At 40.2% G+C, this 12107-nt stretch overlaps 1 long non-coding RNA gene across 1 annotated transcript; it reads left to right on the top strand.

Moving 5' to 3' along the window:
- On the top strand, positions 1-7496 carry LOC116670192 (uncharacterized). Its single transcript, XR_004326963.1, has 3 exons — positions 1-11; positions 4328-4335; positions 7336-7496. It is a non-coding gene; the product is annotated as an uncharacterized LOC116670192 (long non-coding RNA).
- The last annotated feature ends 4611 nt before the right edge of the window (positions 7497-12107 follow it).

Genomic DNA, 12107 nt, shown 5'->3' with positions numbered 1-12107 from the left:
CCATGGCAGCAGTATTAGTCTAATGTGAATGCAGAGGAACGCAGCACAGACATCAAAGATCCAAACTTTGGAGAAGGAAATGCATTGTGATCGGTGAAGAATAATATTGCACTCAATATCAATTTTCTTTGTCAACATTTGCCTTGGGAAATTTAACTGGTACAATGGCAGAGGACTCAAATAACCGAAGCTCTTTGTTTGAGTGGAGTGCAATCTGATCTAGCTGCTGCTCCAGTTCTTGGAAGACAACGGACGGCTAATGGAAGCCGCGTAACCTCACACTGTCTCACTCTCTTTCCTTCTTACTCCCTCCTCGTCTCTTCTACCACTCTTTCCCTCCCCTCGCCACGGCCTTCCTTCCTTTCATTGAACGCCAGGTTCTCACAGAGCGAAATTTGACACTATGCTTTATGACAATGCTTATTCACTTTGAAATAAATGGACAATAATTACTGGGCTCTTGGTGGTTTTCACCTCACCGGCCCCACGTTTCCTCCTCCCGTCTGTTTTAGCTGTTTCATTTGAGCCTCAAACACCTTCACTCTCAACTTCCACCTCATGTCAATTACACATTGTTGGCATGACTGATTGGCAAATATTGTTCCAAATATAGCTGCAGTAACTGGCTTCAGTATTGCCTCTCTGCCATGAGCAGATTGTAACCAAATCATGCAATGGGCCTGCCAAGGTATCTTCTCTGGACATGAAAACAAATGTCTGCCTCTCAGTGTATTTCCAGTTTATTAGGGTCAGCTGTTATCACTGCCAAGATGCAGTACCTTCATTTTGGAGTGTTTTCAAAAGTGTTCATTGCATTCATAAGGTGTACAGTATACACCCCTATTCCATGTAGGTAGAGTTTATCACACAATACGCACTTTGACAGTTTGGGAAATACGCTTGCTCTCTTGCTGAGACAGTAAGATACTTTCATGTCTGTGAGTTAAGTAAAACACAGACTTAAAAACATTTAGACTTAAATGTTTCTAAAGAGGAAGGATCTATCAGGGACTGGTGTGACATCTGAAATTTCAGCACTGCCCTCCAAACAATTTAGATTGAAAATCAAACTCAAAGTATACATGAACATTTGACTAAAGAATACTCTAAGTCTTTGTAGCACTACTTGGTTTCTAATCGAGAGTTAGATAATGAGATTAATGGCACACATTTCTGTCCATTAAATTAAAAGCTACAGCCAAGAGCCGATTAGCTCAGCTTAGCATAAAGACAGGAAACAAGGGGAAACAGGTAGCCTGGCTCTGTCCAAAACAAAATAAACCTACCAGAACCTTATTAACATGTCATATCTTGTTTGTTTAACCCATTCCAAAACCAATGTAAGAAAACTACAAATTGTGTATTTATTTTTTTTACGAGTAGTTCCAGTAGATAAACTCATTGCCTAATGGCAGTAGCAACGTTTTTTTAAATACAGTAGAGTGCTATTGATTTTGTTGAACTATTGGATGTTTGAGCTTCCCATCAGCACATGAGCACAGTACAAATGATTTAAAGCAACTAGAAGCACTAGAGATTTTTTTTTAACTTAAAATACCGTTTCCAAAATCGTTTCAGTGGCTCGTCAACTTGTAACAAGGTGAACGGCCCTCCTGCATTCGCTTTGTGGCTCTCTCCCGGCTGTAACCGCACTCTGCATGTTTATGCCAGTGGATCTGTAGTTTGAATGAAACATAATGGGACAATTCCACTTCCAACCTGTAGGGGGACCAAAGTGGGAAAAGTTCTCTAGTGTTGCTTTAAACATGTGTTTTCAATCGAATTATCACAAGGTCATTTTCCTGACTAAATGTTCTCTACAATTTTTTTCTTTTCTTTTTTTTCTCAGCAATTTTCCAGCATCTGCACATTGATTTTCATAAAATGAATGGAAAACAAATCAACCTAAAATCTATAACATAGTTGAGGAAATGGTTGGTAAGAAAATAAATATACTCGCTTTGTAGTCAATGGGCCTAAACACTGAAATGTTCCTTTAACCCTTGTATGGTATTCGGGTCAAATTTAATCATTTCAAGTACATTTTTTCCACCTGAAAATCAACGGCCTTGCCTTATTTTCTGTGATAAACATGTATTCCTGACAGAAAATTATTCTGGATATGACCACTTATGTTTTTGCCATAGTGGATTTTTAACATGAATTATAACCTTATGACAAAAACAAAAACAAATCACGCTTCCATTTTTGATTGTGTTCTAGTAGAGACTGATTGCATTCCCTAAACATATATGTTATCTCAATTGTTTGAATTTGAGATAAAGAAAATATATGTTAATAGATTGTGAAGTAAAATTTTATTTCAGAATTTTTTTTAAATCCCCAAATAAGTCACGGGTCAATTTGACCTGAGGGACACGAGAGGGTCCTGAAAGTGAAGACAATACAAGGGGTAAGACAATGGCAAAGGCTTTAGTCAAGTATTTAAAAAAAAAATGAGGTTGGGTGGCATCATTTAGATCACACAGGAAATGCAACAGCAGATGGATCTGGGAACAGAAAAAAAAAAATTGCACACATTTCCCCCTGCAGCATTTTATTTGTTGTTTCTTTTTCCGCCTTTTGTCAGATAAAATCCATGATGGGATATTGAAAGATGGAAGCCGGAGCGCTGAGCTCCTCCCCTCCACTCCCCCACCATCTCGTCTGCCATCCTAAGTATAAGCAGATTAAAGTTAATGATCTAAAGTGAATTAGATATTTAATCATCTTATCATCTTAGCGTAGTCAGGTCATAACTCTGCGCTGATCTGAAATCCCGTCTGTTTGACAGTGCAAAGCAGAGGCACAGTAAAGCCAACTTCAGAGGTCAGTTTGAAGACTCTAGTAGGTTCCACTAAATCAATTTGGAAATTGAGAAATTAAATTCACCCCCATGTTTTGTTCAGCTTTGGTACGATGCAAAACCTGTGTGATTTCGGTCGAACAGTAATGGAATTGAACTGACCCCAAAAGATTACAAAAAAAAAAAAAAACCTAAGAGACGACTCCACTGATTCATCTAATTTTCTTCCTCTCTTTATCCTCCCCTTTGCTACACTCTGTGTCATCCTCCATCTGAACTCTCTCTGATTGAGGTGCAGGCACTTTGATTTTGCACACTTGGTTTCCCCTCTCTCACGCTCACACACGCATGCAATCACACAAATGCACGCAAGCGCACGCTCTCTCTCTCTCTCTCTCTCTCTCTCTCACACACACACACACACACACACACACACACACACACACACACACACACACGTTTCCCTCTTAATTTTCCCTCTTAGAGTTTCTCCCTTTTGTCACTCGGGTTAAGGTGCCCACTTTAGTTGTCTCTCAATCCTAATTTCATTGCATCGCTTCTTTCCTCTGTCGATATTTCTGAATACATTTCCATCTGCTCAGCGTCTACCCACTTTACATCCTCTCAGTTTTCAACAATGCATCGTGCATGTTACATTTTTGAGAAGAAAAAAAAAAAAACTCTCCAGAAAGAAGTTTATGAAAGCTCTCTGCGGAAAAACCGGAAGACTGTCATGGATCCAATACTCAGATATGACTCATATTACCAATTCGCCATGAACGTCTGTCTCGGGCTGCTCAAGGTTCACAGCCAGACAGATCCGATGATGGAGTTTTGTGGTGACAGAGGGAAGTGAGGGCAAAGACATGGAGAGACAGACGGAGGGAAGTGATATTCATGCAAAGAGATGATGAGTCTCTTGTATATGTATATGTCCAGTAACATATTGGATCATGGAAGTTTTCAAAGACAAACACTGTTTGAGCAGCATGTGAGACCTTCCGCGCCGTCTTCTGACCATAAGATCACCGAGAACACAGACATCAAAAGAGCTGCAGCTCGTCTGCTAGATGCCAAAACAGCGTGTGGACGTGTGTGTACCCAAAGCAGTGTGTGCACCTCCCCTACTTAGGCAGATTGTCAACCCAATTTTTAAGCACACACATATGCACATGAAAAACCCACTGCACCCACATTCACACTTTTGCAGACATTTGCACACATTGATGTATAGCGGAGGCAACATCCCGCCGGCAGGCCTGGTGAATTCGTCTAACTGCCACATTACTGAGGCAACCACATGCACCTTTTCTCAACAGCCAGTCAGATAAAAGCCATGTGGGGGGGGGGAAGGGAACTATGAGGAAAAAGTTGTTTTGGAGAAAGGGAGGGTAGAAACAGCAGGTAAGTGTTCATGCAGCAAAATTTGAGGAAATGATGGTGTATTTATTTTTGGCGTACGTCTTCATGTTTTTCTTTTGCCGCTGTCTTCACCTTATCTCCCTTCCTACCCCACAGGAGATAAGTATGTTTCAGAGGAAATTAATGATTTTTACTGTGTGTTTTATTTTTTATTTCTTTAGGGTGCCAAGGAAAGTGCCCTAATCTTGTGCTAATTTCGTGTTTTTGCAACAGTTCTATGTCTCAAGTATGGTATTAAAAAATAATATCTCCGAGCACATAAAACCGCATGTAACTACCCTTTTTCATTACGAAAGAAATAAGGAAATAATAAAAACTGTGCTTCCCCTGTAGATAAAGCAAATGAACCTCTTTATTGCCATGGGGCTGACTTCATTTAAACTAGATTAGGCTTCTGTTTACTCCGGTACAGGAGGAAATACGTGGTCAAAGACCAGGGGCCTAATTCATGTAACGTTTGTTTGTTTCCCCACTCATCCATATTTTTTTATTTTTGAAAAGTTCTTTGGTGAGAACAAATTCTGTTTGTGGTGGGCACCGGGAGTACAGTATACTTATATTTCGCTGGCGTTTTGTGAGACATGTTGCTGAACATCTGAAGAGAAAAAACAACATTTCCAACCATGGCAAACTGTGGGTGATTTTCTTGGTAATTTGAAGGTGCATGATGTAAAATAAGTCACAATGTTTGTCCACTACACAACTCCGAGGCAAACAACAGAAACAATTGGGATTGCTACAACACAGACCCAATCCACTCATCCATTTCAGTTATTTGGGAACTGCCTGTTCCCCTGCCGTGGCCAGAATGCTACACCTGGCAGTCGACAGATGTTTTTTGGTCCCTGGTTTTAAATCAAACCCCATCCTTTATCTTCTTCACACATGTGCAGTTTTAGTTGCAATAACTGCTCCAGTGACACTCTGGGTCCATAAATCCAATGCGTGCACTTAAAATTGTTACCGTGTCCTTCTCATATTTCTTGAATCAAATACAGGGAGTTCTTTATTTCTCCTCATTAGATTTTTTGAGAAAGAGGATATTTCTTCCATAAAGGTGTAACGTGTTTAGTTGTTCATTTTCATAATCGCTGATGCCCGTTCACAAACTCGTCTTTTTTCATGAATATCTACCACCACCACCATCAATTTCAAGTATTCCTATTGGCTTGAAATTTGACATTTCAATTTGAATGAACTGGGGTAAACACTCTATATTTATGCGCCATCTTGGATATACCGCTCCACCTTTCGGGTTTTAGCTGTCACATGACAACCTCACAGCCGCTGCTAATGCTGCTAATGGGTAAGTTTGAAGAATGAAACATGGCTAGCATCAACAAGACAGTTTGTAGTACTCACAAAATCTTTGGGGAAAACTTTGCAATTAATGAAAATGAAACAAACGGACCTGATCGCCAGATGAAGACGTGGATGACATCTTGAGTTTTGCAAGCGTGAAGGCTACTGTTGCTGTGACAGGTACTTAGAACTACGTGGCGCCAGAGAGTTGATTGCGATATATGATCTCACTGCTAGATGGGAGAAATTGCCACACATTGGACCTTTAAGCTGTGCATCATCCTACCATCATGTTTAGTCAGAGGGTTAATTAGCATTGATGGATGTCCCTTTGTCAATATGAAGCATGGTAGCAATCAAATGACAGTTAAACACTGGTCGACCAGACAAAGAACAGGCAGGTCTGGTCAGTCACTGAGCCTGACTGAAGGCTCCGTTTGAAGGATTCGTTATGTTTGACGAGGCGGCTGCTTTAAGAGATTTATTCGGACTGATGGTGCAGTGAGAGGAGGAGGGGACAGTCTCTACTGTGGGAGACTTTTTCGTTACTGTGCCCATGTTTTGGGGTTTTTATGAAGCCTACTGTTCAGTTTTGGAATTTGACTTATTTAGTGGTTCAACTCGACACTTTCTACGAGTAAATTCAACACAAATGTCGTTCAGCTGGCATTTAGATTGAAAATTATTTTGGATGCAACAATGCACAGCGACAAGTACTTGTTTTCTCCTTTCATCCCACAAAGTTGTTGCGGCCACGATTCACACACTTACAGTCTCTTTGAAAAGCATGAGTTTACGGTAAGTGTATGCATGGCCTAAGAATCGGGCTTCTTCAGGAGGAATTTACATTGCATAACCTTGTTTCGCTTAATCCATCAATGTGTCAAAGGATAATAAACCATGTAACCTGGTTATTGTGAGCTCTCTGTAGTAACCTCATTTGATGTCAAGATAATGAATAACCTGATTTCCCTAAATGGGTACCCACAGCTACATTTCTGCTGAAGATATCAAATGTATGGTAATGCATATGCCTGACTAGGTTTCTAACTGTGTATTTACATGTGTATGTGTGAGAAAAATACCTCATAGAGATAGAAAGAACTATGCAGTGGCAATCTGACCAGAAGGCATGCCACTGGAGGGAATTTGAAACCATTTCCAACGCTTGCTGGTGCAAATAATGAGGTCTGCCATCGTCTTAAGGTTAATCCTTTATTTTATAAATGCATGTAATAACACCTACAAACAAACTGACTGTGAAGGATTAGAGACGAGCACACAAGATCTAAAAACATCACTCGTACACAGCTGTACAGTAAATGGTTTCAAATTCCCTCCAGTGGCATTATTTTCTGGTCAGATTGCCACTATGTTAACAACTATGTGGGTTTCCAGATCTTAATTCCTCTAGCCCCGTGTCACCTGTGATGTCCTTTCTAACCTCTGATTGGCACACATACACACAGGTGTGCAGATGGCGTAGCAAACAAACCATTCACACAAACCTACCACACACACTATACACATAATCAGTGTTGGGGAGTAACGGAATACATGTAATGGCGTCACGTAACTGTATTCTCTTACAGTTACAGTTCAAATAGTTGGTATTTAGAATACAGATACATTGTTGAAATCAATGGTTGTATGGCAATACTTCTATTTCACAAGTTTATTCACTATCTAAATAAATTAAGACAAATCCATGCATTCCCCAGAAGTCCCAATGTGAAAATGAAAAAATGAGCTCTTTGCCTGATCACTGATTAGGTAGAGATGGAGCCCGAAACGGTACTACAGAGCTATCTTGGAAATTCAAACAGCATTTTGCATTAAAGAAAGAACAGGGAGAACGAAATATAACTGTGCAGTGCAACCTCTGCTTGCCAGCAACCAACCTCCATTCAGCGTCTAAATTACTCCACATCCAACCTGAAGCATCTTAAAGTAAGTATTTTGTAATTATCCATACTGGTCACTTTGCTATTTTATAGTTGTATCAGGTTAGGATTACCTGCTAAGTTGACGTGCAACTTTACATTTTCCTATGTGCTGATTTACTAGCCCCAAAGACTGACTAGCCCTGTTAGACTTAGATTAAGTTAGATTTATTTTGTGATCAAACTTTTTTTTAAAATTCTTTTTATATATTCAAAAAACACAAATGGCAACAAACAAACACAAACAACACACTGAGACGGAGAACGAAGTCACTGCGGTTCTATTTTTGTAGGCTATGCAGTTCGGGACTACAAATACAAAAATCAATCTGCTTGTTCTTGTACTCATTTAGCCAGTTGGAACAGAAGAACAAAACAGAATAGGCATGTTTAATATGCAGAATTTGATGGACGCATTGCTAAACTTATAAAATGCAATTAAATGTGGAAGTAATCCAAGTGTTCAGAATACTCGGATTGAGTAACGTATAGGTTACAAAATACATTTTTGGGCATGCATACTGTATTCTGTAACGGAATATGTTTTGAAAGTATCCTTCCCAACACTGCACATAATACACGTACACAGCACATGTCTAAATTGGCTACAACAAACTATAACAGATGAAACAAAAGATCACTACGTATAGCTGTATTCACTATATGTCTACAGTAAGATAAACCAAAGGTAATTTATCAAATTCAGACACATCAAACACAAATTTAAATGGTTCTCTGCAGAGCCTGTCCTCTCAATGGGACTTCGGTCAATATGCATCAAATGCTTTGTTCATGATAGCAGGAGAAATGGGATTACTGGCCAGCTGCATTCAGACACAGGTTTTACTCTAACAAAGTTATTACAATGTATGAATACACATTGATTAACTGTTTCTCAAGAACATGTTATCCAAACATCTCAAAATCCACTTTTAATATCGACTAAAGTACAGTGATACTGAACTATATTTTCCCTGATTGAATAGTGAATGTGATCATTGCATTATTTTGTCAGTGCTGCTTCCTGTTGCTTTGCCTGTCTATTATCTTGTGGAAGTTGTCATTCCACATCTTACTGTCCCGTTTGTTTTTCTTAGCCTGTTACTTCGCTGGTGTTAGAACAGATATGCCCAAAGACTGCAGGTGAAATTGAGCCGGCTGGCCAACACTGACACATTTACAGAAATTAATTTACATTACAGAAATGCTAATTAATGTCTGTCGTCCTTATAGATAAAGAAAATGAAATGAATAATAAATGACTTTACACACAAAAAAACGCCCATGCGATTTGGTGTCCGTCTTATTAGGTTGAATTATGATTGCGAACTGCCAGTCCTTAATGGAAGGCAACGGCTGAAACCAGTTTGCCAGTAAATAACAAACTGAACGTGGCCATGTTTTCAGTTTTTTCATTGTAATTGTTCTGTCTGTCAGTTGAACATTGTGAAACATTTGGGATAATTTAAGTACACAACTAAACAAAATGCATAACATAGGTTTAGTCGTTTTTAGACATTTTAATGCAGAGATATTATGCCTTCAACATAATACATCAGCATGCTGTGTTGAAAGTGATGCATGCAACAAGTGACCTCTAGTTTACTGTGTGTGTGACTTTTCTGATAAGTGCTCATTTAATGACCTCAGTGTCTCTATGAATAAATGTTCTTCCTTTTTCTATCTTTCCATCACCTTCTTGCTCTCTCACTCCTTTCCTCCCTTCTTCCTCCCTCTGCCTGTGCTGTATGGATGAGTAGTTACATCATTAGTATGCCATTAGCTCTGATCATCGATTCCTCCTGCAGATCTCCCCCCCCCCTCCCCGTACGCTGACACGGAATTCTGAGGAGATCCGTGAACTTTATCACCTTCAGCGTTTCGGTTTCCTCCTCAGAATTCCCACTGGATCAGCACTTTCCTCCCCTCCAGACTTTTTCTAATTATCCTGTTCCTGCCTTTCAATAAATAATTACAATAAAGGTCATCAATCAAAAGCGAAACATTGATAACTGAAGAGAAAGTCCAATATCCCCTTGGCACAGCGACCCTGTTGTCATAAATACGATGACGGACTGGGTGTGTTAGTGTGTGCGTCCTGGAGAGTGTGTTTGTAGCAGCAAATCATTTTCACATTAATCATGTGCTATGAGATAGATGAGAAGGAGCGGGGAATGCGGTGCGCATATGTGCTGCTGTGATAAAGCTTTGTCTGTGTGTGTGTGTGCGCTTAGGAATGTTGGTGTGTATTTTTCAGATGATAAAGGTGACAAAAGTAAACCAAATGTGATCACTACGAATTGACCGGGAATTAAGCTCAGGCTAAGGCCACACACATTGCACACCAAGCAGCCGTAGCCTACTGCACACACACACACACTTACACACACCTGGATAGCCTATGCTAATGTAAGTCTGCAGTGAGAGCCGTGGGGAAGTCTCTTGCCGGTGATTGGTTGCTATCTGTCTTGCCTGGAGGAACGGCGAGGCAGCCAGTCCCCCGCAAGGTTCAGCCCGGAGAGCAGCTCTGATAACGAGGCAGAAATGTGAGCCATCCACGGCGTCAGCCTGAAGGAACCGCTGCCTCGGGCCTCTTCTGAACTGAAGCTGAAGCCTAAATGAGTTTCTGTGCCTGGCAGCTTAGTAGAACTCAAAATGTTACACACTGTTGGCACACATACACACACACACACACACAAATTCAAATCTGCACCTGCTTCTCCCAGTGCGTATACCTGGTCAGCCACTTACGAAGGCAAATTAGAAAATCAGAGAGGGACTTTGTCTGTTAAAAGAGTGAACAGCCTCGCTTGTTGTGTTTGAATGTGGGAGCCCGAATGCATTCATTATCCTGTTGCTTATGGAGGCATTGTGCTCTGCATGTCAACACTCCACCACCCCCGTACACTCATCATAATGCAAAGTCAATCACATGCGCACATGAACATGCACACGCACGCACGCACGCACGCACGCACGCACAGCTTCAATGACTCCAAAATGAGGAAATTACTTCCATTGGACTTTAAAATCTTCTTATCCTTTTCTTTTGCCTCCCCTCACATCACTTCCCGCTCTCTATCCATCTCTTTCGTTCCCATCTAATTGGTCCAAATACATGCCGGCAGTGCCACAAACAGCACTAAATTAGTTTTCATCAAAACACCATTCCACCTGATTTCCAGCTGCAAATGTGCTGAAAGCACAAAGATAAAAAGGTTCGACTTGTAGAGGTGTCGGAGCCGAGAGAGATGATGGTTAGGAAGACAGATTTGCTGTTTTTTGTTTTTTTTGGGGGGCGGGGGGGTTCTTTTAGGCAAAGGTGTTGGGTAGAGTCAGGCATATCGGTCCACAGGAGAGTGTTTCTTAGGCGTTGTTGAACAGACAGAGCGAAGCAGTTTGCGAGGCATGTCTAAAGATGGAGTGAAGAGCTGAGAGGGAAGAGAAGGGTGTCAGTGGGTGGTAACCAGCCAGATAACACTGCATTCAAAACAGGTGAAAGATGTGTCACAGAGCAGATCCTCGTTGACACACTACCACCTTTTCTGGGTTTATGGATTTTATCAGCGGTTATCATGCGTCGCAGTAGGCAGAAATGTGTGCTTGTGGCGTGCATGTGTGTCCTCAGGTGGAACAGGACATATAAATAACATGGGAACCTGTTCATTTACAGTGGTCACAGGGAAGCTGTAAACATGACAATATGATATCGATGTGACATAGTAGCATATAGGCGGCAGGTGAGGTGGAGCTGTGGGTAGACTGATGTGGGGGGGAAATACACCTGATCCTTGGCAGAGATGTATAGTAACAAAGTAGAACTACAGTACATCACTTCTGTACTTAAGTACTAAAAGGCTGTATCTGGAGCCTGTACAGCCTTTACAGCCTCCGCATATTAGACAATATTTTATAATCTTTTTCAATTTGCGGTGAAACGTTAGTTGATTAAATAGTGATATAATTACCATAAAAACTGACAGTCAACAAGTCATCCTTCCATTTATTTGTCAAGCAAAAAATGCCAAACACAAAAAGATTTCTTCTTAAGTGACACGTAGAGTATGACTGAATAAAGAGAATTTGGGGCACTTATCAATTTAGTCTTATTTTGGATTTTTTTCTGAGGTTGGAACGAAATTCCCCACAGGTCCAGATCTGACTTTGGAGTCTTGAACATGGAAAACAAAACTTTTGACATTTGACATAAACTTTATACTGGCCTCATCTGAATAAATGAATATATATATAACTTGGACATATTAAACTCAAAAGTAATATGATTGCATAAGGATCTGCTGCTGTTTGCTATGTTATAAAATTGTTTATTGTGAAACTTTGGGATTTGGACTGTTGGTCAAGACAGACTAAATTAGGCTATCTATTAATTTGAAAAGATAAAAAAATAAAAAAAATACTTTGCATATCACAATGTCCACTATTTGATATTTACATACACAGGGGTTAGGTTGTGGTTAGGATGTATGACCACCTTACACGCATAGACCATGAGATAATGACTAAAGAATCAAATAATGAAGTTAATCAAATCACTAACTTATTCTTAATAAATATATTTGGATTAGTAATTAAAACAAAGGCTGTATTTGAAACCTCCCACTATACTAGCAGTT

This window comes from Etheostoma spectabile, chromosome 20, assembly GCF_008692095.1.
Source record: "Etheostoma spectabile isolate EspeVRDwgs_2016 chromosome 20, UIUC_Espe_1.0, whole genome shotgun sequence".
In the NCBI taxonomy this organism is placed as follows: domain Eukaryota; kingdom Metazoa; phylum Chordata; class Actinopteri; order Perciformes; family Percidae; genus Etheostoma; species Etheostoma spectabile.
This window is presented reverse-complemented; position numbering and strand designations above follow the sequence as displayed.